The 24,255-nt window shown below is 48.3% G+C and overlaps 1 long non-coding RNA gene across 1 annotated transcript in view; it reads left to right on the plus strand.

Annotated features, from left to right (window-relative positions):
- LOC147572841 (uncharacterized) overlaps positions 1-24,255 on the plus strand; it is a 77,663-nt gene that overhangs the window by 1,324 nt on the left and 52,084 nt on the right. Inside the window, exon 2 of the long non-coding RNA XR_015245598.1 lies at positions 10,743-10,826. This is a non-coding gene — a long non-coding RNA (uncharacterized LOC147572841). The remainder of the gene's footprint in view (positions 1-10,742; positions 10,827-24,255) is intronic.

Consider the following 24,255-nt stretch of genomic DNA (forward strand, 5'->3'; position numbering starts at 1 on the left):
GTATGACCGGGGTGCCCCGTCACCCCCCACAATTTGTGTGCGTGTGCCCGAAAGCAGACGTTCCGACATCACCATTCCGTGGCCGTCCACATAAGGAAGTCAGTATCAAGACGGCATTAAGGTCCAACCCACAGCCTCCATTTGGATTTTGCCAACTGTGTCCACGTCTCTTTTTCTTTCCTGCTCCAGGGTCCCATCCACGATCACATGTGCAGTCTCATCCCTGCTGGGACGGGCCCTCCGTCCTTTCTGTCCCTGACAGTTTTTATTAAAGGCCACAGGTTTTTCTTACATGTGAGATGACTGCGACGACTCGGGGTCCATGGATGTTTCCTCGGGACCAGATTCAGGTCATGTTTTTTAGTAGCAATGCTGCAGGAATGGTGCCGTGCTGCGACCCACCCTACCGTGGGTGATCCTCCCCTCGATTACCTAGTCATGTGGATGGCTGCTAGGTTTCTCCTTTTTGTCACTGGTAAATTGGTTAGTATCTTGTAGGGAGTTACTCTGAGATGCCACCATTATTCTTCATCAGCCTTTGCCCGGCAACCTTTAGCTGCGTCAGTGACTTGTGCCTCGATCACTATCATTGTTGCCAGGTAGCACTTTTTACTTTTTTTAAAGTAAGCTCTACGCTCTTATGTAGGCCTTGAACTCACGACCCCGAGATCCAGAGTCACGTGTTCTACCGACTGAGCCAGCCAGGTGCCGTCCAGATAGTGCTTTTTAAAATTTCCATCATTCCATGGGGTGCCTGGGTGGCGCAGTCGGTTAAGCGTCCGACTGCAGCCAGGTCACGATCTCGCGGTGCGTGAGTTCGAGCCCCGCGTCAGGCTCTGGGCTGATGGCTCAGAGCCTGGAGCCTGTTTCCGATTCTGTGTCTCCCTCTCTCTCTGCCCTCCCCCGTTCATGCTCTGTCTCTCTCTGTCCCAAAAATAAATAAACATTGAAAAAAAATTTTTTTTAAATAAAATAAAATTTGCATCATTCCTTTTACGTTTGTTATTTGGCATTCTATAAGGGAGATATTTCCCTTTCGTTTGTTTTTTTTAATCCACTTATTTGTATTAGTGTATACTTGTGGATTTCTCTTTTATTCAGTGCGTCATGTTCTGTTGCTGTCATTTTTTTAAGTTTACTTATTTTTGGGAGAGAGCACGCATGGGAGGGGCGGAGAAAGGGAGAGAGAGAATACCAACGTGATGTCAGCACAGATCCCGACCTGGGGCTCGAACTCACAAACCGTGAGATGACCTGAGCCCAAACCAACAGTCACTTAACTGACTGAGCCACCCAGGTGCCCCTGTTGCTGTTATTTACTTTGATGGCCAGAGAGCCCCGTGCAGCTGGCTCTTGAGTCCTTTTGATGTGTCCCTTCCTTGCTCCCTTCCTTGACTTTTGGTACAAGATGCCCCAGGCTCATTTTTTTACTCTTCCTGCTGCAGTGCTGGAATCCACCATTTCTCCAAGGAGCATTGTTCTTTTTTAGCGGAGGATGGTATTTAGAAATCAAGATTTGAGTGTGTGGTGTGCCTATTGCTACAAGGGTGTCGTTGCTTCTAGGCCTTCTCAGCAGACACGGGCCAGGAAATGTATGCATATTTGCTCACATATACCTACACGTCATAACCATCTGTACTCGTGTGTGTATTTTTTAGGAAAACATCCGTATTCTTACCTTCAGTTCCAATCCAACACCTCAAGATTTTTTGAATTTTCTTTTTGTGTTTGTAAATAATTCCTCCAGCAATAAAAAAACCTGGGTTTCGTTATTCTATTTTCTTTTTTTTTTTTTTTTTTTACTTTTTTTAATGTTTATTTTTTCAGAGAGAGACAGAGTGGGAGTGGGGCAGGGACAGAGAGAGAGGGAGACACAGAATCCCAAGCAGGCTCCAGGCTCTCAGCTGTCAGCACAGAGCCCGACACGGGGCTCGAACTCAAGAACCGTGAGATCATGACCTGAGCCAAAGCCAGATGCTCAACTGACTGAGCCACCCAGGTGCCCCACATTATTCTATTTTCTTATTTTTTGGTCTATTTATTTGCTTGATGTAACAGACCACTCTGGCTGTCACCTCACCTGCTTTGCACAGACTCTTTCAGCACCTTAAGCAATCGTAGGCACGTCCTCCACGAACTCCTCTCGCTCCTCCCTTCTTCCAGTTGGTCAAAATCCAGTGCCAATCAAACCCTTCAGTTTTCTTCCACAAGTTTTCTATAAGAGAGGACAATTTACTAAGGAAGCATAAATACAAGCTTTTAAAATTGTTGTTATTCGTGGGTCAAAAATATATACACATTATTAATCAGGAAAGTGGGTTAGATATTGCCCTTTCCCGTAAATTTTATCTCACATGTTGAAATGAAAAGTCTTTTTTTTTTTTAAGTTTATTTTGAGAGAGTGCATGCGAGAATGGAGGAGGGGCAGAGAGAGAATCCCAAGCAGGCTCTAGCACTGTGAGTGCAGAGCCCAGTGTGGAGCACGAACTCACAAACCCTAGGATCGTGACCTGAGCCAAAATTGAGTCAGATGCTTAACTGAGCCACTCGGGTGCCCCAAAATGTCTTTAGATGCGTGTATTCCAAGATTATCTGAGTCTTACTAGAACCAATTGTAACGCACTAAAACGTCAAGTTTTATGTTATATTTACGTTGACTACTGAGTTTTAGAGCAGAAATCAAATTCTTGCGTGGAATCAAACATGCCATGCTACAGATTCATAATTTTGCACTTGGTAGGATATTTCTTATTGCTGCTCTTGCAAATTACTGCAAGTTAAGTGGCCTAAAACAACACAAATTTTATGGTTCTGGAGGTCAGAAGTCAAAAATGCGTCTCACAGGCCTAAAATTAAGGTGTCAGAAGGGCACTGTTCCTTCTGGGGGCTGTAGGACGGACCTTCCGGGCCTTTTCCAGCTTCTGAAGGTTGCCCACATTCTCTGGCCAATCACATCACCTCAGCCTCTACCTCCATTGCCACATCTCCTCGTCTGACTCTCATTCTCCCTCTTTCACGTAAAAGGATTGCATTGAGCCTGCCCGTGCCATTCAGGATCCTTAGCATGAGCACATCCACAAAGTCTCTTTTGTCATGTGAAATAACAGATTCGTGGTTCCAGGGAATGGGACATGGACATGGGAGTGGAAGGAACATTATTCAGCTACCACAGGTAGCGACCACACTGCCATTAGGAAAAACAAGATTCTTGACAAATCATGGGAATCTACTCCCGAAGCCAAGAGCACACTGTATACGTTGTATGCTAGCTAACTTGACAAAAATTATATTAAAAAAAAAAAGGAAAGGGGCTCCTGGGTGGCGCAGTCGGTTGAGCGTCCGACTTCAGCCAGGTCACGATCTCGCGGTCCGTGAGTTCGAGCCCTGCGTCGGGCTCTGGGCTGATGGCTCGGAGCCTGGAGCCTGTTTCCGATTCTGTGTCTCCCTCTCTCTCTGCCCCTCCCCCGTTCATGCTCTGTCTCTCTCTGTCCCAAAAATAAATAAACGTTGAAAAAAAAATTTTTTTTAACTTTAAAAATAAATAAATAAATAAATAAAAAAGGAAAGACATTCTTCAAAATAAAAGTAAGATGTTAAAATTTCTCAGTGTTATACTTTTATCTCCTTTTTTGAAATGTAAAAAAGCATTTAATGAAAAATATTGAAAAATTATGAATAAATGTTTTCGAAACAACTAGATTCATAAATGGGTTTCTTACCAAAGAAGAGAAACGTAATTGGTTGGACACCACTGTCTCCCGTTCCCAGATACAGATACACACAAGCATACGTGTGTGCACATACATGTATGGGCATTTGCGTGCTCTCACAAAGAATTCACCCACAGCACGAGCTGGCACGTGGGGAGTGTCAGGGAAAGATGTGAAGGTAGACGACCCAGGAGCGCACTAGATGTACCTCTGCTGTTCTTTTTGGTCCTGATCTGGCTCAGACCACACCAGATTGCTGTGGGAACAAAAGATTATCAGGTCAGATTTTTTTGACGTGCAGCTTTGCCATTCATTGACTGATGTCCGCATGGATACAAAGAGTTGCCACCACGCAGAAGTCAAGTGACCTCCTACCTCTAAGCTTCTTACCACATCAAGATTGAGGGCTTCCTAAGATGTCCTCTGAGAACTGCCTTGAGGTCACCAGGAAAAGAAGGACCTTGTAATACTCGTGATGCTCCACAGGGGAGGGGAAGCCGACCTCGGAGCCTTGGTTAGGAAACCTCAAGAAGTCTGCTTCAAAGGAAGAGGCTACAGTACACGTCCAGCTACGCGTTTCTCTATCAAGAGATGCCCAACAGCTCACTCTTCTGATCTCAACTTTAACTATAGGGAAACTGAGGCACAGAAGTGTTCGAAACACGATCTCCTGCGGCCACGTTTGAAATTGAATTCTTCCTCTGCCCCCTATATATGCTAGCCAGAGGTGAGGGTAGAGAGGCAGGCAGGGACCAGACCGTTCAGACTTTATCTTGAATGCAAAGAGGTATCGTAGAAAACTTTTAAAGATTGGCCTTGAGGAGTAGACAGGGAACAAGATCTATGCGTAGTTCACACAGCCGTACGAAGAATATCCAACATTGTCTGTGTTGTAAAATGGAACTCCGCTTTGGAGCCCTGGGCTGCTGTGTGCAGGCCGCTGTTCTCGCTCGTAGGTATAGCCCGGCCCGCAGTGTTCTTGTTTGTCCTCTGTCTGGGTCCAGTTTGTCTCGACCTCATTCACCGTTGGGCTCCAATCTTGGTCATTCTGAGGCGTCTTTCTTCAACTCCTCCCACCTTTCTCCTTCAGTGGCATCTGGGTTTGGGGAAGCTGGATAGAAAACCTCATGGCAGCAGTCTCTGGTGTACGTGCAAGCCAGGTCCTCCCTGGCCCCTGCTTGTGGCAGACCACCACCTCTGTTCAGGTGCTAGTATTTGCTGCTGCTGGCCTCTGATTGGGAGCTCGTTACGTACAATGCCAGCCTGTCCAGACCCTAGGTTACATCTGTTTCAGTGACCCTCCCGGTGTCCCGTGCCAGTGCACAAGGGGCTTTGGGAGTCTCTTATAGCTCTAGAGGCACCACTTCAGGCCTTCTGCCTGCCTGACCGCATCCCGGGTATCCGCTCCTGCACTCTCCCTACATTGGCACGGAGAAGCGTCTCTTCTAGAGAAGAGCTAGAAAGGAAACCAGGCAGGGGCCCCTCTTCTTTCAAAGGATCCCTCTACTCATCTGAATTGTTTGCCATCTCAACAGAGGGTTGTAGGATGAGCATCGGGGCCATTCCCAGACACCTGGGCAGGTGTCTTCCCTTTCAAAGTTCTCCAAACTTCTCCCCAGCCCTGGAAGTATTTTCCCCTGAAGCAGTTTCTCTCACGTGTTATCTCTGGGCTTCTTGCTCTAGGGTAAGTCTCTGAAACTTTGGTTCATGGCTCCTTTTTTTCCTCTCTTGAAAGCTGGGCTTTTAAGACTGGCTTGCTATGAGTTCTTAAAAAGTTTAGGTTTAAGACTCCAAACTGAGCAGCAGCTTCTTTAGGCAGACCCTTCTTTGCAGCTGAGTGTCCTCTCATGGCCTAGTCTTGGTGATGGAAAACTTTTCAATAATGGGGAAGAGAAAACACATTGACATCATACCCGTACAACACGCTGTGCTCTAAAACTTTTGTTCAGCTGCAGTACGTGCAGGACAGATTGAGGGGAGGCAGGAACAGAAGTAGGAGAGCAAATGAGCTGTGACTGCAGTCTAGATAAGAGATGACAGTGACTATGGAAATGCAGAAAGCTTACCTTCACAGCTTCCCTTGTACACAGGGCATGACCATGTGATCCAGTCTTCCAGGGGGAGAGGGCTTCTGAGGAAAGCATTTTCTCCCTAATAAAAAAGGGGTATGCGTTAGGACAAAGCCCACTTCCGGAAGGTATTTTGAGGATGCTTGGGAATAGTCGCCTTTTGGCTAACATGAAGGGCCAAGGTTAAGGACCAGGTCCTTCTGCTGAGCTGGCTGAGCAGAAAGTGGAAGCAGCTGGGTTGTGATGGTGCTGTCGAACTGCTGGTGGCTTCCTTGCCCCTGGATTTCTTGTAATGTGAGATAACACATCCTTCTTGTTCGAGGCAATTTTTCGTTGTTTTTCCTGCTATTGGTAACCACAAATACTGTTACCAATAAGTGGAAATAATGATTTCAGTTCAGGACATACCGGTTATGAGACAAAAGAGAAAAGTGGGTGAATAAGTGATCGGATACATGCATCTGGAACTCGGAGAAGAGGTCTGGCCTGGGAAGTAAAGTTTCAGGTCATCAGCATATAGCGTGTTGATGAGATTGTCTAGGGGGGGACAAGATGTGGAGAAGAGGATGCAGGCCTATGCCTTGGGAAAGCCAGCACTGGGAAACTGGACTGAGAATGAGCAACCAGAGAACTCAGGAGGAAGATAAGGAGGGGGAGGCATTGACAGGCTAAGACAGATATTTCAAGAGGGAGAACTGGCTCACCAGCTCCTGCTTCTCAGAGAACAAGACAAAACCTGGGGGTGTCCATTAGGGTCAGTCATGGGGAGGTCACCATTGTCCTGGAATGGTCCCAGAGGCAGGGGAGGAAGTCAGACACATGGCTGAAGAGGATAAGGTGAAGGCATGGAGTCTGGGTGAAAGAAGCAGAGAAGCTCTTCCCCCAAAAGAAAGACGGTGAAGTGCACCCTCCTGGTCCACCCTGCGGGCCTAGCCTGGTTCAGCGGGTGACGGCCCACTGCCCCCTTCCCACCGGACACACTCTCTTCTGCCCAGACACACAGTCAATATTACCTTTCCATTTGTGACTCATATCCTCAACAAATATTTATTGGGTGCCTGCTGTGTACACAGCACCCTGTTTGGCCTCAAGAAAATATGAGAAGAGATTAAATGGGGTCCCTGTCTTCTCCCAGGAGCTTATAGTTTTGATCTTGGAGAAAAAGAGCCCCACATCCCGAAACAACTGGACGTTAGGTGTAAACACTGTACTTACGAGGCTGCAGGGCAGAGGCTGTAATCATGATGAGAATTCAGAGAATAAAAACTTCCCAGATCAACGTCTGCCTGAAAAAGTTGGGCTGGAGTATCTTTTGGTTGCAGGTGACAAGAATTCACCTCAAACTAGATTGTTCCCAGAAGGGGAATTTATTGGCTCCTAGACGTGAGATGTGCTGGATCCAGGAATTTAGAAAAGATCCTTCCCTCTGAATGCTGGCCTCCCTGTTCCGCTACAGAGCAGCCTCCTCTTGTGACAAAGACATAGCTGCCAGCAACCTGGGCTACGGTTGGCCTCCAGAGTGAATGTCTCTTTCCTAGCCTGTATGTCATGATCCCACAGATGGATTCTAATGGGCTTTCTTGGTTCATGTGTAGGGTGACTCCGTGTGCACCTAACTGAAGACACTTTTGAGGGTAGACATGGGGTGCTGCTATTAGTTTTGTTGGGACAACAGGCATGACCTAGGACCCTGATAGGAAAACTGGGGCACAAGATCACCGTAAGCAAATGTCCACTCTGTGGCCTCTGGCTGATGGCCCTGCCAGAATCACATGAAATGGGGGAGAGACAGTACTCCAAAGTCATTGTGCCATTACCAGATGAAGAAGGGAGACGGATGCTGGAATCTAGAAGCAACAGGTGTCCAACATTCATCATGAGTTGGCAATTCAGGGAAAGGGAAAGAAACAGACCAAACGTGTAAAGCACAAAGTTTGAAGTCAAGCCCACTAGATAAAGACAGAAGACTTAGAACTTGAGGAGGAGAAACCTGAACTTCATTTGACTGGTAGGAGAGACAGAACACTGCCCAACGAGTTGATCCATACGACGGATGTTTGCAGAGACAAATCTGGGAGGGAGTTGCAGGATATATTGAGAAGGATTCAGAGAGGATGCCAGGGTTGGATTACTGGAGTCCTGACTCTTGAAGGTGCTGGTATGGTGGAGGTGGAAAGAAAGGGATATATTCAGGAAGCAGATTAAAAACCAAAAAGAACCAGGAGAACTTCTTGGCTAACTGGGCACGAAGGACAGAGAAGAAGCAGGCATGCTAGTTCAAGCACGGGAAAGCAGAAGCCGCCAGAATGGGCAGGTTACCAAGATGGCAATTTGGAGATGAGGCAAACCTGTTTGGGTCGTGCTGGGTTTTGAGAAGTCATAGGAACGGAGAGAACACTGGATTAGAATTGGAATACTATTCAAAGTCAAGACAATGGATAAAGTCTCCCAAAAAGAGAGCAAGAAGTGGCCTAAGGAGGGCCTGCAGGTAGGTCACAGGAGGAGGAGGAAACAGAAAAGAGCCGATAGCAGGACTGGGAAAGAATGCGAAAGTACCATGGAGGAGAGGCCACAGGTGACAAGCAGCACCAGGTGCTCTACTGAATTCCACATGAGAATGAGAAGCCTGCATAAAGTTTACCTACGTGCATGTTTATGACTTTTGGGAAAGTTCCTTCCTTATCACAGTACAGCATTCAGAATACTCAGGGCTGTGCTGTGTAACAGACAATCCCAAAATCAATGCAGTTGAAAACAACAGAGGTTTATTTCCTTCTCACGTGTCCTGTCCCCGATGTGTACACAAGCTCTGCTCCACATTGTCCTCACCTCTAAGCCCTGAGACAACAGAGCAATCGATGTCGGAAGTCTCGTTCGTTGCCTTGGCGGAAAGAAAAAAGGTGGCCACAGGGGCCTCACACTGGTCTTAGATCCTCTCGCTTGGGAGTTTCGGAGCTCACTGGCTAAGCCGGTCCCACACCCAAGCAGGGGGGCTGGGAAGTACAGCCCCAGCAGGTGTCCAGAAGGGGAGAAGCAAAACAGCTGTTGAAGAGGAACAAGGTCTGGGCATCAGGTGGTGGCAGAGGTCAGATGTTAGGCTGAAGGAGGGAGTACGTATCGCAATTTACTTGTTTAATGCTCAGTTGTGGTGACTGTTCCCGTAGGGGTGCTATTCATGGTGTTAGACCATCAGCTCCCTGATGACAAGCACTGTGCCCTTTAACCCTTTGTAGATGGTGCTTATGCACCTCATCATGTTAGGCAGGTGGCTTCAGGTGACGAAACCAGAGAGGGATGCTCTGATGACATCGGGGCTTCAGCATAAGGACTCTCGGGGAGGAACAGGAAGTGTCTCAGTGCAGCCTTGTGCAAAGGAAATGTGTGTCCTTAAATTCTGAGTGTCCACATACACGTTCGCATATGGTGGCCTCATAATGAATACACTGGTGATGTGAAGTCCACTTAGGCCAATTTTCCTACTGGAGACTGTCCTAGGAGTTCTCGGAGCAAAGACCTGTGGGGGTGGGGTCGCCAACCCTGCTGTCGCTGCTGCAGATGATGGCCAGGTGGAGTGCTCTGTCCTCTAACCGACGTTGTCTTTAGGTCTCTGCAAAGGCTTTGGCTCCGTGAATCCGAGACTCACAGAGGGAGGTGTGATACTTTGAGTCGAAGTTGCCAAGAAAAATCAAACTGTTTTCCCTTAGACATGTGAGCACAGCGTAAATATTTCATAGACACAAAGTCAGGTAGACAGAGATTTTAATTCCAGAAAGTGATCATAAGGCGATCTATAGGAGACGTGGCTTATGATTTGCCTCACGACACATTTTATGTAAGCAAAAGCCCTGTGGAATAAAAGGTTCTCGCTCAGGTTCCCCAGAGAATGGGAGGCAGCTGAGAGGAGCAGAGACAAACTAATGTTCTCTTTTTCCCTCTCGTATTTTTGTGATGTGATGTTACCTAGCATAGGGAACCCCTTTGATCACAGAATCTGGGTCACGTGGCTCTTGCTTACCCCCATCCTTTGTTAACAAATCAGTGTAAGAGCTTCTGTTTCAATATCTTTCTAAATATTGTCAGAAATGACCTTGGAGAACCCTTTGCTCAGTGCACTTGAGGCCCAACAGTGAGGAGCGAGGGCCGCTCGTTGGTAATTTGTCCATGTAAAATGTTGTATGTGACTGGGAACACAAATGCAGAATTGAAAAAGAGAAAAGGGAGCCCTCATCGAGAATGTGGCAGAAATACTCCTTGTGAGGACATTTCAAACGTCCTGTCAGAATGATGTCTCCAGCGCCACCGCGCATCCAAGGCTATGCCTTGACTTCCTTTAACTTCCAGTATTACGTGGCACATGGGATTTGCACACGGCACCCACCCGTGGCCGTGAGATGGGTCCACGTGCTCCTCTCCCCACCACGAGAAACCTTTGGGTCCACTAGGTGGTCAGAGTTGGGAGCCTCTGGAAGTGATGCTATATCCCTGGCGGACGGCACCGCTGATCGTGGGTCTCCTTGAGCGGGTGACAGGGCAGACGGGCAGGGGCGGTGTAAGGCCCGTGGGGAGCCTCGGGCGACCACGCACGACACCGCGGCCTGGTTAGCAGTGCTTCCCAGGGCTTGCTCCTCTGTCTTCGGGAACGTTCTGCTCAGGAGAGCCAGCCGAGGGAGGCAGGTGCCTCTGAGCCGGCTTTACAGTTCTTCTGTCAGCCTACGTGATGTCAATTTACAACTTAGAAACGGAGCTGCCTTCATGTGCTCAGTAACAAGATTTTCATTTCTCTTGCAAGCCTGCCTGTTGCTGTATCTTGGAGCGGAGCGGCAAGGGCGGGTGCGCCCGTTACTTACTGGGAAGCAAGCTTGCATCTTCCCTCTTTCCCTCAAGTCGCCGAGGGAGGCGTGGGTGCCTTGTGAGCTGTATACATTACTTTTATAACTACAGGTAAAAATCTCTTGATTCACAGACGTGCCACCGTGCAGGGACGTGATCACTTGTATCGACGCGTCATGCTGCCGACTGAAATGGAGAGGAGCACGTGGCAGTTAAGGTAGGAAACAGCATTTCGTTTCGAATTTAAGTCTTTATGGAAACGTGTTGTGAACCGGCTGTGGCATGCTCGCGTCCGCCGTCTGCGCCTTTGCGTGTGCCCGGGCCATCGCTCTCGCGCGGCTCGGAAAGACAGCTGTCCTTTTCAGGTAGCAGTGATTATCCCCACTCCCCATCATCGGTGGCGGTTCTGCTTCAACAGTGTTGTTCTTTATTTTTAGGTTGCTCTGATCTGGTCACTGTCTCGGGGTCCTACTCTTAGGACCACGAGAACTCAGGGAAAAGAATCTAGTCCGGGATGAATTAACAACGATGCAAAGTCACCAGTTTGTTTTCAACTTTGTGTTGGTTCCTGAGTGGGTTCTGAATAAGTAATAATCACCCTGATTTCACTGACTTGATGTTCCATTCCTGGCCAGGCCCCTTCGCTACCCCCTCGAATCGCTGCATTAAATATTAAAGCCGCCTGCGCCCTGGCAGCTCCATCCTGGAGGCGGCGACAGTGTTTTTGTGAAATGACTCCTCCTGGTTGGCTGCTAGCTTTGTTCATTATTCTAATCTATGCGTATTGGCTAGGACTGCAACATTGTCCTTTTTTCCATGAATATTAGTTTGAACTGGAGGAGGAGAGATCCGTGTCCCGCGCGGCCCAATCCTGAGGAAAAGGAGGGCTCTGGGTCTCTGGGGGTGCCACGCCTAGTGCTGGGCGCTGACGGCGGGGGGCCTCTGGACACCCGCGCCCTCCAGCCTTCATCCCAGCAGGGACGTTAGGCGGTCCCAGACGGGGGTCTGTTGAAGACCTGCTTCACACGACGTACTTTGCTGGGCACTGTCGGGAGGGCAGGGGAAGCATAAGGTTGGAGACTGGAAGCTGCTTGGAGAGTGAAGACAACGTGTATTTGAAAACAACAACAACAAAAAACAGTTCAACCCCAGAGCGGTGGGTCCCCAGTACAAAGAGGGTGAGAGATACGGACCAGACCCCGCAGACGTCCGCAGCACGGGGAGCAGGCCTCTGGTGCTGTGGGCGAGCTGGGCCTTCGAGAGGGATGTAGCACTTTGGTGAACGTGCGAGAGAAAGAGGGGGTTGCAGTGCGGGCGTGGCATGCTGGGTGCAGACTCCCCGGCAGAGCCCAGCGATGGCCGCGGGCAGTGCTCACCACGAGGGCGCGGCAGCCACGGCGAATGAAGGGCCTTCATGAGTCCGATTCGAATGGAGGGCCCGACCCTGGACGCTTTCCCCAGGGGGACTCAGGTCTGTTTTCAGCGTTGTTCATACAGACTTTGTTCTTCTGAGACCGGGAGTCGTCCTGTGTTTTTGTTACTGCTGGTCAGGCCGCATGGCGGGCTGAGCCTGGCTGGTGTGGCCATTGCAAAAGTGCTGTGAATGCATCTAGAGAGTTGTGCCTGGAGGGGAAGAAGAGATGGGGGAGGGGGGTGTGCTCGGAGAGGGAGGGCAGAAAGGGGCAGGTGCAGACCCCCCGGGCATCAGCCCCTGCCAGCCCCACCGAGGCCCAGGCAGCACCAGCGGCCCCCTGGAGTATTCTTTGGAAAGAGCTCCTGTGTCCTTCTCTGCCAGCAACTGAAACTATAAAAACAGATCCTAATTATAGCGATAAATTAGCAGGCCCTTCCCGACGAGCCTCCGGGTCCCAGGCAGAGGGGTGCCGACCTCCCCAGCGAGACAGCATGACGGTCTCCTCACTCAGCTGGTCACCTCCGGCCACTCAGTGAGCAGCTCCTGGCCAGAACGCAGCTTGGTGGTGGGGTCCATGTTCGGCCGTGAGGCACTGTTAGCGGGCGGAGTCCGCATTAGGACCCTCCTGGGCAGCCAGTGGGGCCTGTCACCGAGGCACTGAGAGCAGCCCCAGTCTCCGCTGCGTTAGATTCAGAAGGGAATAAGTGGTTCGCTGTTTCAGGAAAGGAGCTCCCCCCACCCACCCCCAACGTGCAAAAGCCAATGGATTTAATGAGGAATTTAGAGTTCTGTACTGGCTCCAGTTTAAGCTGAGGAGGAAGTTGGGGAATCTCACATTTTGGGCTGCTCTTTTTTTTTAAGTTTATTTATTTTGAGAGAGAGAGAGAGAGAGGTCCCAAGGAGGCTCCGCACCGTCAGCGTGGAGCCCAGCATGGGGCTAGACCTTATGAACTTCGAGATCACAACCTGAGCTGAAACCAGGAGTCGGAGCCCAACCGACTAAGTCTCCCAGGCACCCAGGGTGGCTCTTCTCTTGGAGGCGGAAGTGTACCAATGGGCTGGAGCACCTCACATGGTCCAAACCCGGGCCCTGCTGGGGCTCACCGTGTGGCCGCCTTCCTTTTCTTCCCAGGTGCCCTTTCCACTCCAGAGACGGCAGAAGAGGACTTGCCAAAAGCTTTTGAGCAGTTTGTGGCGAGCTCCAGGGATACGGTGCTATAAATAGGAGATCTGACCGGGCCGTTGATGCCCCGAGCATGGCCACGCCAGGGGGTGGTTGGACACACTCGATGACCCTGTATCCGTCGGCCACAGACAGTTGGATTCTCCATTGGGTCTCCCTGCAACTGAATTATTTTCTGGCCTAGGATGGTGTTTGCAGCCCAGGCAGTGAGCGCAGGGAGCTGGGAGAGGAAGATCGGGCCACTTAGGTCACATGGCCACGACAGGCTGGCTCTTCTGTCAGCCGCAAGGCCAGACCGCTTTCCTCTCCTTAGCTTGCATGTGTCGAGTTAACTGTCTTTCCTGTGCTGACACTTAGTGCTTCCGTTGACGTGTCACATCAGTTGTCATCGACTCAGCGAGTCCGAGTGCCTCCCGTCGGCTTGCTTGGAGCACGCCTTAAGAACTCCTTGATTGAAATCTATTCCCGTGAAGTCCAAGCAGGGACGAGGTCTGAAGGTGCAGGGCGGTGAGCGGGCGCACCGGGAACTGGAGCCGGCAGCGCTTTCACGAGATGTAAGCAGACCCAGGAAGAGGAGAGTGCGGCTCCGCAAAACGGGCAGAAACGAGGGAAATGGGTAAGAATGCCGTCGGCTGCAGGCACGGATTCCATAAGCTGCTGTAGTCTCCCTAAACCCGTGAATCTAGGCGCAAGAATCAGTCGGGAGGTAGGCCTTTATGTGCTGTGTGTACAAGTGCGTTGAAATTGAGCATCGTGCTCACAGGACCCCATTCCTTTCCATTTTACCTGATATTCTCCTTCAGGGTAAAGGTATAAAACACACTTAAGGTTCTTTACCTCCTTCCCTGCAAGAGTAATTGACAGTTACTCGACTCCCGTGGGTGTCGTAAATAAGGAGCACACCGAGAGACTCGGTTGCCGTCATTAGAAAGCACTGGCTTTAGCTGAATTGAACTAGCGTCAACTAGGAGACGGGGTGAAGACTGCAAAGGGGTGCCCTTGGCAAGATCACCCCCACCCTGTACCCTAACTTTTGTTGCCAAGGCTGGGTTTTCTCCCAACTAAGCAAATTGGGTTTGTGTATTGACACGTGTGCACTCACGGGAGTGGGTCAGAGGCAGGTTGTCTGAGTCGGGGCGCCGTGAAGGGGGGGCCACCCTGAATTCTGGAGCATCTTAGTGGTGGCAAGAGAGATCGTGATGTTATCACTTGCTGCATGGTAAACATGGGAAGCAGGCCACTTGCTGTTCGGGGGCTAAGGCATGGAAACTATGCCAACAGCATGCTGCTGCGTGGGTTTTGTTCTATTGTGGCAGCAAACACGTGACATACAATCTAGTGTCTTAACCGTTGTTAGGTGTGCAGTACAGTAGTGTAACTACATGCACGTTGTTGTGCAAATGGTCTCTAGGGCTTTTCCATCTTGCAAAACTGAAGCTCGGTCACCATCAAACACTCACTCCCCATCCCCACCTCCAGCCCCTGGCCCCACCCTTCTACTCTCTGTGTCTACGAATTGACTCCGGGGACCTCATGTGAGTGGGATCACACGGTGCTTGTCCCTCTGTGTCTGGCTTATGTCACCGAGTGTCACGTCCTCAGGGTTCATCCACCGCCTAGCAGGTATCGGTCCTTCCTTTCTGCGGCTGAAGAATATTGCATTGTGTGGAGGGACCACGTTTTGTTCGTCAGCTCACTCGCTGATGGACGCTTGGGTTGGCTGCTGTGAATCATGCCGCTGTGAACTTGGGTGTGAAAATCACAGTAGCTTGGTTTTAAAAGAAAAACTCGGTTTTCCGAGTAAGGACTTTCCTGACTGTTAACGTTCTGTTACTGCCATGTAAAAGGAGCGCGCCCAGCGCTTGTACCGCTAACATATTTAGCATCTTCGTGGAGATGGCGCTCTCCTGGCTGTAGAGAAGACAACAGCCCTGGGGCGCCTGGGTGGCGCAGTCGGTTGGGCGTCCGGCTTCAGCCGGGTCACGATCTCGCGGTCCGTGAGTTCGAGCCCCGCGTCGGGCTCTGGGCTGATGGCTCAGAGCCTGGAGCCTGTTTCCGATTCTGTGTCTCCCTCTCTCTCTGCCCCTCGCCCGTTCATGTTCTGTCTCTCTCTGTCCCAAAAATAAATAAAAACGTTGAAAAAAAAAAATTTTAAAACAACAGCCCTGCTCCGGCCTTTCTTCTGTGAGGCTCAGGACCAGTAGAATAAACCACCCTTTAAATTTTCAGTGGCCATAAGGATGGAGACAACCTTTGCTCCTCAGAACAGAAAAACAAGTCTTGTAGGAAAGTGATCTGATGAAATGAGGACCGGGGCTTGCCTGTTGTTGCCCTGCTCCGCATCCCCCAGGTGACCGTCCCCAGGGAAGCTGAAGGACTACGAAGATGGCGAGAGGTCTCAGCCGAGACAGGCATGGAGCACACAGCTCTCAGTTCAACCTGGACCCTGGCTCCCGCAGTCCTTGGAATATCTGGGTGATCCTCTTTCCTCAGCGTGGGGTGGCCGGAGGGTGACCACTAGCGGTAGACTCCTTTGGAGGAGGCCCAGGGGCATCATGACAGCATTGGCTGTGGTTTGTGTCGTTCGTCCTCATAAAGACCCAGCTTCTCCCCCAGTCTGGGGGGCACAGGTCCGAGACCAGATCAGGTCTGGAAAGGAAGCAAAAGACTGTGACTTCAGGCTGGGATGGCTTCCCTCAGACCGTGCCATCCATTGTTGGCTTCTCTTGGTTGTATCATTAGGTAATAGCTTCTTGGCTGCCTATTTGTCCCTTAGGAATACCGTGTTTTATCAGCCATCTTCATGGTATGTGCAGGTCCCCCTTCCCTCTTCAGTGCTCCAGCTTTGCTGCTCTTACAAGAACTGCACCCCCCTTGCTGTTGATGATTAAGCGCCGCCGCCTATCATTCTGGGATCCTGATATCCCTGTTGCTGTAAGGGAGGCCGTTCTATGACAGCATCTGCTGTTGCCCCCTCTGGCTTACAGACACTGCTGAGCTCCTCATCGATGCTGGTGCCCCCAGCTTCCCAGTCCCCACTGATCTGGTAAACAGAATGTCTCCGAGCCCTTCTGTGAAACGTGGTTGGCTCGTGTCTTGTTTCCAGCCTTACTAGGTATATCCGCATTAGCGTGCCCACTTCTCTGAGACTTGACTCCTTCACCGTTTGCCACAGTACATATGACATTTATGTTTCAACGAGTGTGTGAGTCATCACTTTTTCCAAACTTCCCAAGGATCTTCTTGGGTGCAAATTAGCACTGCCTCCCAGTGCATTAAATCCTGTGTCCTGGGAAAGTGTTTCTCCGTTGATAAATCCTCCCTTATCCCATCTGACATTCTGCCCCTTGATTCAGCATATCCAGGTGGTACATCTTGGCTAGGTCATGCAGCAACTTCAGGATACAATCTCTTTCTTCCTTGGCCAGGCCCAGCTCCTCCTTGGCTGGATTATATTGCAACTTGAACTTTCATATCAGCTGACAGCCGGGAGGGAAGGTGGGGGCTGTAGCCTTTGACAGGGTGGAGTAGGTCACTGCTGAGAGCCCAGAGCATTCAGAAGGACCTGGGGTTCAAAGATTTTTGAGTGTATCAACCTAGTTGTTCCCAGGGTCCTAGTTGTTTCAGGGTCCCCCTCCTTCTAGTTCGGGCCCTGACCTTGGCATAGGAGATTTTCTGGCGTTGAGAATTCAGCCTTTTCCAGCGCTCTGCTATCCATATCATTAAGTCTTGGGCCTGACTCTCAATTCCTCCTGCAAGATGTGAGGTCTGTCTGTGTGCCGCCAGAAAAGCCCTGGGGATGTCCACACTTGACCTTGAGTTGGAGATTAACCAACTTTCATTATCTTCCTCCAGGGCATTGATAGCATCCAGCAACAATCACCCCGTCCTGGCATCCTGATCCTTACAACTCGCCCACAATTCCCAAATGCACCGGCTAATGCCATGCCTTCCACCGGTAGCCCATACCAGTTTACCATTGTTAAGAATTTTTCTTAATTAGTAGATTTCATCTTACAAGATGGTTTCAGGTCTACAGAAAACTTGGGAAGACAGTACATATACTCCCTTTTCTGCACAATTTTCCCTTCTGCTGCTATCTCACGTTAGTGAGATACATTTGTTACAATCAATGAACCAATATTACTAACATTATTACTAACCGAAAGCCATAGTTAAAGTTGTCTCTTCATGTTGTTCGGTTCTAGGAGTTTTGTGAAATATGTATCATTTGTTAAATGTATCCACCATTACATCATTCACAGTAGCTTCTGCCCTAAAAGTTCCAGTGCTTCACCTCTTCTGCTTCTCTCTGAAAACCCTGGCAATCACTGATTTGTTTCACTATCTCCATAGTTTTGCCTTTTCCAGACCATCGTATGGTTGGAATCATACTGGGTGTAGCCTTTTCAAATAGCTTTTTTTCCCCACTTTTAATATGCATTTAAGGTGCCTCCATGTCTTCTAGTGGCCTAATAGCTCATTTATTTTTAATGCTGAGTAATACTCTATTGTCTAAATGGACCACAGTTTATCAGTTCATTTATCGAAGGCCATCCAGGTTGCTTCCAAGCTTTGCAATTATGAATAAAGCTCCTGTAGACCTGTGTGCAGGTTTTTGTGTGGATATACGTTGACCGTGTAGCTGGGTGTGTCATGGCCGACTCACATGGCAAGGGCATTTTGTGTGGACATGCATTTGCCATGTAGCTGGGTACGTACTCAGGAGTGTCATGGTAAGGTAACCTTACTCACGTGGTAAGGGCATGTTTAGCTTTACAAGAAACTGCCTAGCTATCTGGCACCAGCAGTGGGTGGGGCTTCCTGTTGCTCTGTATCTGCACCAGCATTTAGTGCTGTACGTGTTCTGGATTTTTGTCATTCTGATAATTGTGTCGTGGCATATTGTTTTTAGTTTGCAGTTTCTGAGTGACATATGATGTCGAGCCTCTTTTCCTGTGCTTATCACCTTCTCTGGTGATGTGTCTGTTCAGATTGTTGCCCATTTTTAAATTGGGTTGTTGTTTTCTTGTTGCATTTTAAGACTTCTTTGTATATTTTGTTTTTTTTTTTTTTTAATGTTTATTTATTTTCGAGACAGAGAGAGACAGAGCATGAGCAGGGGAGGGGCAGAGAGAGAGGGAGACACAGAATTTGAAGCAGGCTCCAGGCTCTGAGCTGTCAGCACAGAGCCCGACGCGGGGCTCGAACTCACGAACTGTGAGATCATGACCTGAGCCGAAGTCGGACATTTAACCGACTGAGCCACCCAGGCACCCCAAGACTTCTTTGTATATTTTGGATGCAAGCCCTTTATCACTTATATTGTGAATATTTTCTCCCAGTCTGTTTGTCTTTTCATTCTCTTAGCATGATTTTCACAGAGCAGAAGCTTTTAATTTTCATAAAGTCCAGTTCCTCAATGTCTTTCTTCACTGATTATGGTTTTGGTGTTGTATTTAAGAATTTATCGCCCAACCCGAGGTCACCTAGATTTTCTCATATTTTCTTCTAGAAGTTTTATACTTTTGGGTTTTACAACCAGGTGGCCTTAAGTTATGAGCCAGTTTGTGTAAATTCTTGTAAAAGGTGTGAAGTCTGTGTCTAGATTCATTTTTTTGCACGTAGATATCCGATTATTCCTGTACCATATGCTGAGAAAACTATTCTTCCATTAAACTGCCTTCGCTCCTTTGTCAGAGAGAAGTTGACTGTATTTGTGTGGTCTATTCCCGGGTTCTTTGTTCTGTACCATTGATCTATATGTCTTTTCTTTAGCTTTTTAGCTGACACCAGGCTGCCATGGCTACTGTGGCTTTATAGTAAGTCTTGCAGTCGGATAGCACTAACAGCTTTAACAGTGGTTTCACTACATGTGCCAAGGACTATCAGAGCCCAACCTGTGACCTCCAGGGAAGGGTCCTCATCACCAGCCTCACTGCCAGCTGGCAGGTGATCCAGCTTAAAGGCCCCATATTGGAGTGATTCCTGTGATTACTCTCGATACCAACTGTCATTTCCTGGGAAGGGACTCTGAGGCAGAGAGTTGCCGCAGGAGCTTAATGAACGACACCCATAAGGGCACGAGGGAAGTAGGGTAGGGCAGAGGGTGAAGGTGAAGTGCAGTATAGTTGCAGCAGAGTGCGTGCTAGGAGTCTGGAGCCGGCATGTCCTTTCGTGGTAGTCCCAAGTTGAGGCAAAGGGCCTGGGCCAGGGTAGCCCTGCATCAACTAGATAGTTAGCGCAGGCTCCCTCAAGAAGTGTAACTTTGGGTGAGAAGGTTCCCCTATTCCAGGGAAGCTCCCTCGGAGAGAGATCCAGCTGGGGGAATCAGCGCCCATCACGTAGCACTCCAGACGGGGCGTCCCAGTGTCCACGACACAGTCCTTTGGATTCTCAGCAGAAGGGTCACTCATCGGAGGAGTCTTCTCCACTTCTCCAACTCAAGGGAAGCTTGAGGTTGCATGGTCCGCCCAGGTGACCTCACTGCTAGAAGACCGTTTAAGCTATTAACAAAATCTGGAGGACCACCTCAGCACCATGAAGGTTGCTGATGGCGAACATTTGAAATTAATCTAAATTTTAAAATATTAGCCCGGCATTAGCCCGGATAGGAGCCGTGGTTTCTTACCCAAAGAAGGAATGGGTAGGAAGGGAAAAATAGAGAAGAGTTACTTGAAGGGCTTCCTGTAGCTTAGCTGGTCTCAGGACCTCTGTAGGCAAGAGTCCCCGCTTGCCTGGTGTTCCAGTCAGGCTTGGTCATATTGTCACCAATCAAATTGTCAGGAAAAGATTAGAATGGCTTAATCAAGGAAGGACAAAGGCGAGGAGATGAACTGCCCTTCTGCCAATATTAATAGAAGTAAGGATTAGAAATTAGTTGGCGGCTTAACTGATATTTTTAGAATTCCACTTGAAAGGGATAAGGATTCTAAAAACAGGAAAGTGGTAAATGCTACATAAGTCAGTAAAGGATCATAGCTAGCTTCATGTCCTTTGTAAAGAAACTATTACAAATTATGTGGGAGGATTTAGCTGTAAAATTGCTTGAAAAGCAAAATGTGATCTGAGACAGGCAGCCTAGATTTATGAGAGGGAACATGCCCAGAAGTTGTGTTGGAGATTTTAAAAGATATTATATTTATGACAGACAATGAGAATGCTTTGTGTAGCCTGCATCTGTGAAGAATTTGATAATGCTCTACTTAAAGATTTATTCTGAAGGTAAGAAGTGGAAGAAGATGTGAAAAGAAACCCTGCATTTCCAAAGCACTGCATATTCACGCACATGCTCATTCCAGCTACATTGGTAGCGAAAGAAGAGTGTTTGTTAAATGATCCCCCATGCCGTGTGTGGAGCCTGGCGCAGAGAGAGGGCTTGGCTGTTGGTTACTATGTGCATGAACAGATGGATTAATCTTGTCTCACCAGTACCTATTTAAACAGGAAGTCTAGGGGCGCCTGGGTGGCACAGTCGGTTGAGCGTCCGACTTCAGCCAGGTCACGATCTCGCGGTCCGTGAGTTCGAGCCCCGCGTCGGGCTCTGGGCTGATGGCTCAGAGCCTGGAGCCTGTTTCCGATTCTCTGTCTCCCTCTCTCTCTGCCCCTCCCCCGCTCATGCTCTGTCTCTCTCTGTCCCAAAAATAAATAAACATTGAAAAAAAAATTAAAAAAAAAAATAAACAGGAAGTCTAAGCAGTGAGGAATGACTCGTATATATTGTTAAAATGACTTTCCTTACCTTTTCTTTAAACTGGAAAGAGCGAGGACTTCTTTCCATGAAGGATAACCAGTTTTGTAGAGTCCTTGTTGACGCCTTGCCCAAGGATGAGGTCCTTTGGAGAGACAACTGATGAATGTCTTCTGAGCAGACAGAACCACTGATGGGCAATGAAAACCTTCATCCAGGAGCATACGAAGATCCCAGCAAGCAGGGGTGAGGTAGAAGGAGGCAGCACTGTGGTTCTATGCGAGAATGGAGTCAGCCACTAGGGATCTGAGTTTTCAGGAAATACGATACTCAGCAGGTGGACGGGAGTCCCTAAGTGAGGACATTAGGGCAATGCTGCCAAGAAGACAGGTGTGATGGCAGGTCCTGTGACCTACAAATCCAGTGTTCTGTGGCTCCTGTTAGGAAACAGGGGGCCCAGGAACAGATCCAGATCTCCAAATCAGTATGGTCAGGTGGCCCAGCTCTCCCAGGAGTGGAGAGTCATAGAAAAAATGAATATCACCCGAGTGAGCCGTGATTGGAAGCAAGATGAGAATGTCCCCCCTCATCAGTCCCATTTGACATCATGCTGAAAGTCCTGGCTAATGCAATAAGACAGGAAAAGGAAATAAAGTATACGGTTTGAGAAGGAAGAAATAAAACTGTCTTTGTTTACAGATGACATGATTATAGAAAATCACAAAGAATCAATGGAATAAACAAAGAAACAAACATCCTGGAACTAACAGCAATTATAGCAAAGTCGCAGGATGCAAGGTGAATATACAGAAGTTAATTGTTTTTCCTATATACCATCCATGAGTAATTCGAATTTGAAGTGAAAAATTCAATAACATTTACAAAGTGAACCATGCAGCTGAACCTGCAACCCCCACCTTGAGCCTTTGAATTTGCTGTTCCCTCTACCTAGAAGGCTTTTCTCTCAGGTGTCCACATGGCCAACTCCTTCACATCCTTCGAACAGTCGTTCAAAAAGTTATCGTCCTGGAGGATTCTGGGAAGATGGCAAAGCTGAAACCATCAGGAATCAGTTTCCCCACCTAAGCAACGGTTACACTGGCAAAATCTGTCTGATGTAACTATTTTGGAACTCTGGAGTCTATTGAAGGCTTCCAACTTTCAGGGGGAAGCCTTAGATAGGAAATCGCACTTGATCTTGGTCAGTTTCAACTCTTAGCACAGTAGCAGCTACCCACCCCCACCCCGAGACCAGTGTCAGTCACCTGTGCGTGGGTTTCTGGAGCAGCTGGCACGCGGCTTGTGGGAGCCAGAGTGAATATCCAGCAAATATCGAGGATCTTCCCCCTGATTGCTAAGTGCTGCTGCAGATCACAGAGGTGCAAAAAATGAGGGCAGCCATCGTTGTTGCGCTTCCGCCATTGTGGCAAGCCCTTCCCCTCCTACCTGAAGTGACTTCCGGAGGATTTAAAGGGCTGCCGCGCCTCCCCTTCTCCTTCATTTCTTTCTCTGGAAGGAAGCCAGACATTAGGGACGAAGACCTTCAGATCAGTTTTGCGTACAAGGGAAAGTTAGAAAGGGACTGTGCATGCCCAGGGAAAGGCCCAGGCTCAGAAAAGACCTGAGAAGAGTTTAAGGATGATCTTTGGTGCAGAGACAGGCTGCAATAATAGAAAAAAACCCATAAAATAACCAGAAACAGTAAACCTTGGGGGAAGGGGAAGATTCTGATTTCCAGACTTACAACATTATTAGATTCAAATGTCTAGTTTTCAACAAAAAATCACAGAGCATACATAGAAACAGGGATATATGGCCAATTCAAAGGAAAACTCAATAGAAAGTATTCCTGAAAAAGCCCTGATGGCAGGTATACTAGACAAAGACTTTAAAACAACTGTCTTTGGGGCGCCTGGGTGGCACAGTCGGTTAAGCGTCCGACTTCAGCCAGGTCACGATCTCGCGGTCCGTGAGTTCGAGCCCCGCGTCAGGCTCTGGGCTGATGGCTCAGAGCCTGGAGCCTGTTTCCGATTCTGTGTCTCCCTCTCTCTCTGCCCCTCCCCCGTTCATGCTCTGTCTCTCTCTGTCCCAAAAATAAATAAAAACGTTGAAAAAAAATTAAAAAAAAAAAACTGTCTTCAATATGCTCAAAAACTAAAGGAAGACCTTGAGAAAAATCAAGAAAATGATGTATGAACAAAATGGAAATATCAATAAAGAGATAGAAATTCTGGAGCTGAAAACACAATAACTGAAATGAAAAATTCACCAGAGGGACTCAAAGGTAGATTTGAGCAGACAAAAGAAAGAATCAGCAAACTAGAAGATAAAACAATAGAAGCATTTGGTTTAAGGAACAGAACATAAAAAAGATTAAAGAAAAGCAAACGGAGCCTAAGGAACCTGTTGGACAACACAAAAGACCGACATATACCTTATGGGAGATCTAGAAGAAAAAGAGAGAAAGGATAGGGAAAAATCTTTGAGGAAATAATGGCTAAAAACTTCCCAAATGTGATGAAAGACAGGAATATAAACATCCAAGAAGGTCAGTAAGTTCCAAGTAAGACGAACTCATGGAGACCCACACTGGGACACATACTCAAATTCTGAAAAGCCCTAAGACAGAGAATCTTGAAAACAGCAAGAGAGAAGTGACTCATCACATACAAGGGATTCTCAGTAAGCATATTTCTCATCAGAAACTTAGGAGGCAGAAGACAGTGGGGAATTGACCACAATTAATGTTTTATTATCTTAGGATATCCAAAGTGAAAGAACTGTCAACCAAGAAGTTCATTTTCAGTAAAACTGTCCTTCAAAGAGCAAGGGAGAGGGGCGCCTGGGTGGCGCAGTCGGTTAAGCGTCCGACTTCAACCAGGTCACGATCTCACGGTCCGTGAGTTTGAGCCCCGCGTCGGGCTCTGGGCTGATGGCTCAAAGCCTGGAGCCTGTTTCCGATTCTGTGTCTCCCTCTCTCTCTGCCCCTCGCCCGTTCATGCTCTGTCTCTCTCTGTCCCAAAAATAAATAAACGTTGAAAAAAAAAAAATTCAAAGAGCAAGGGAGAACGGCGCCTGGGTGGTTCAGTTGCTTGAGCGTCCAGCTCTTGATTTCGGCTCAGGTCACGATCTCACGGTTCATGAGATTGAGCTCCACGTTGGGCTCCATGCTGACAGCACAGAGCGTATTGGGATTCTCTCTCTCCCTCCCTTTCTCTCTCTGCTCCTCCACTGCTTGTGCTTGTACTCTTTCTCTCTCTCAAAATAAATAAATACAAATTAAAAAAAACAAAAACAGAGCAGAGGAGGAATCAAGACATTTCCAGATAAACAAAAGTTGAGGGAGTGCATTTCCACTA

The sequence above is a fragment of the Puma concolor genome, chromosome E3, assembly GCF_028749965.1.
Source record: "Puma concolor isolate L17-30 chromosome E3, mPumCon1.1.hap2, whole genome shotgun sequence".
In the NCBI taxonomy this organism is placed as follows: Eukaryota; Metazoa; Chordata; class Mammalia; order Carnivora; family Felidae; genus Puma; species Puma concolor.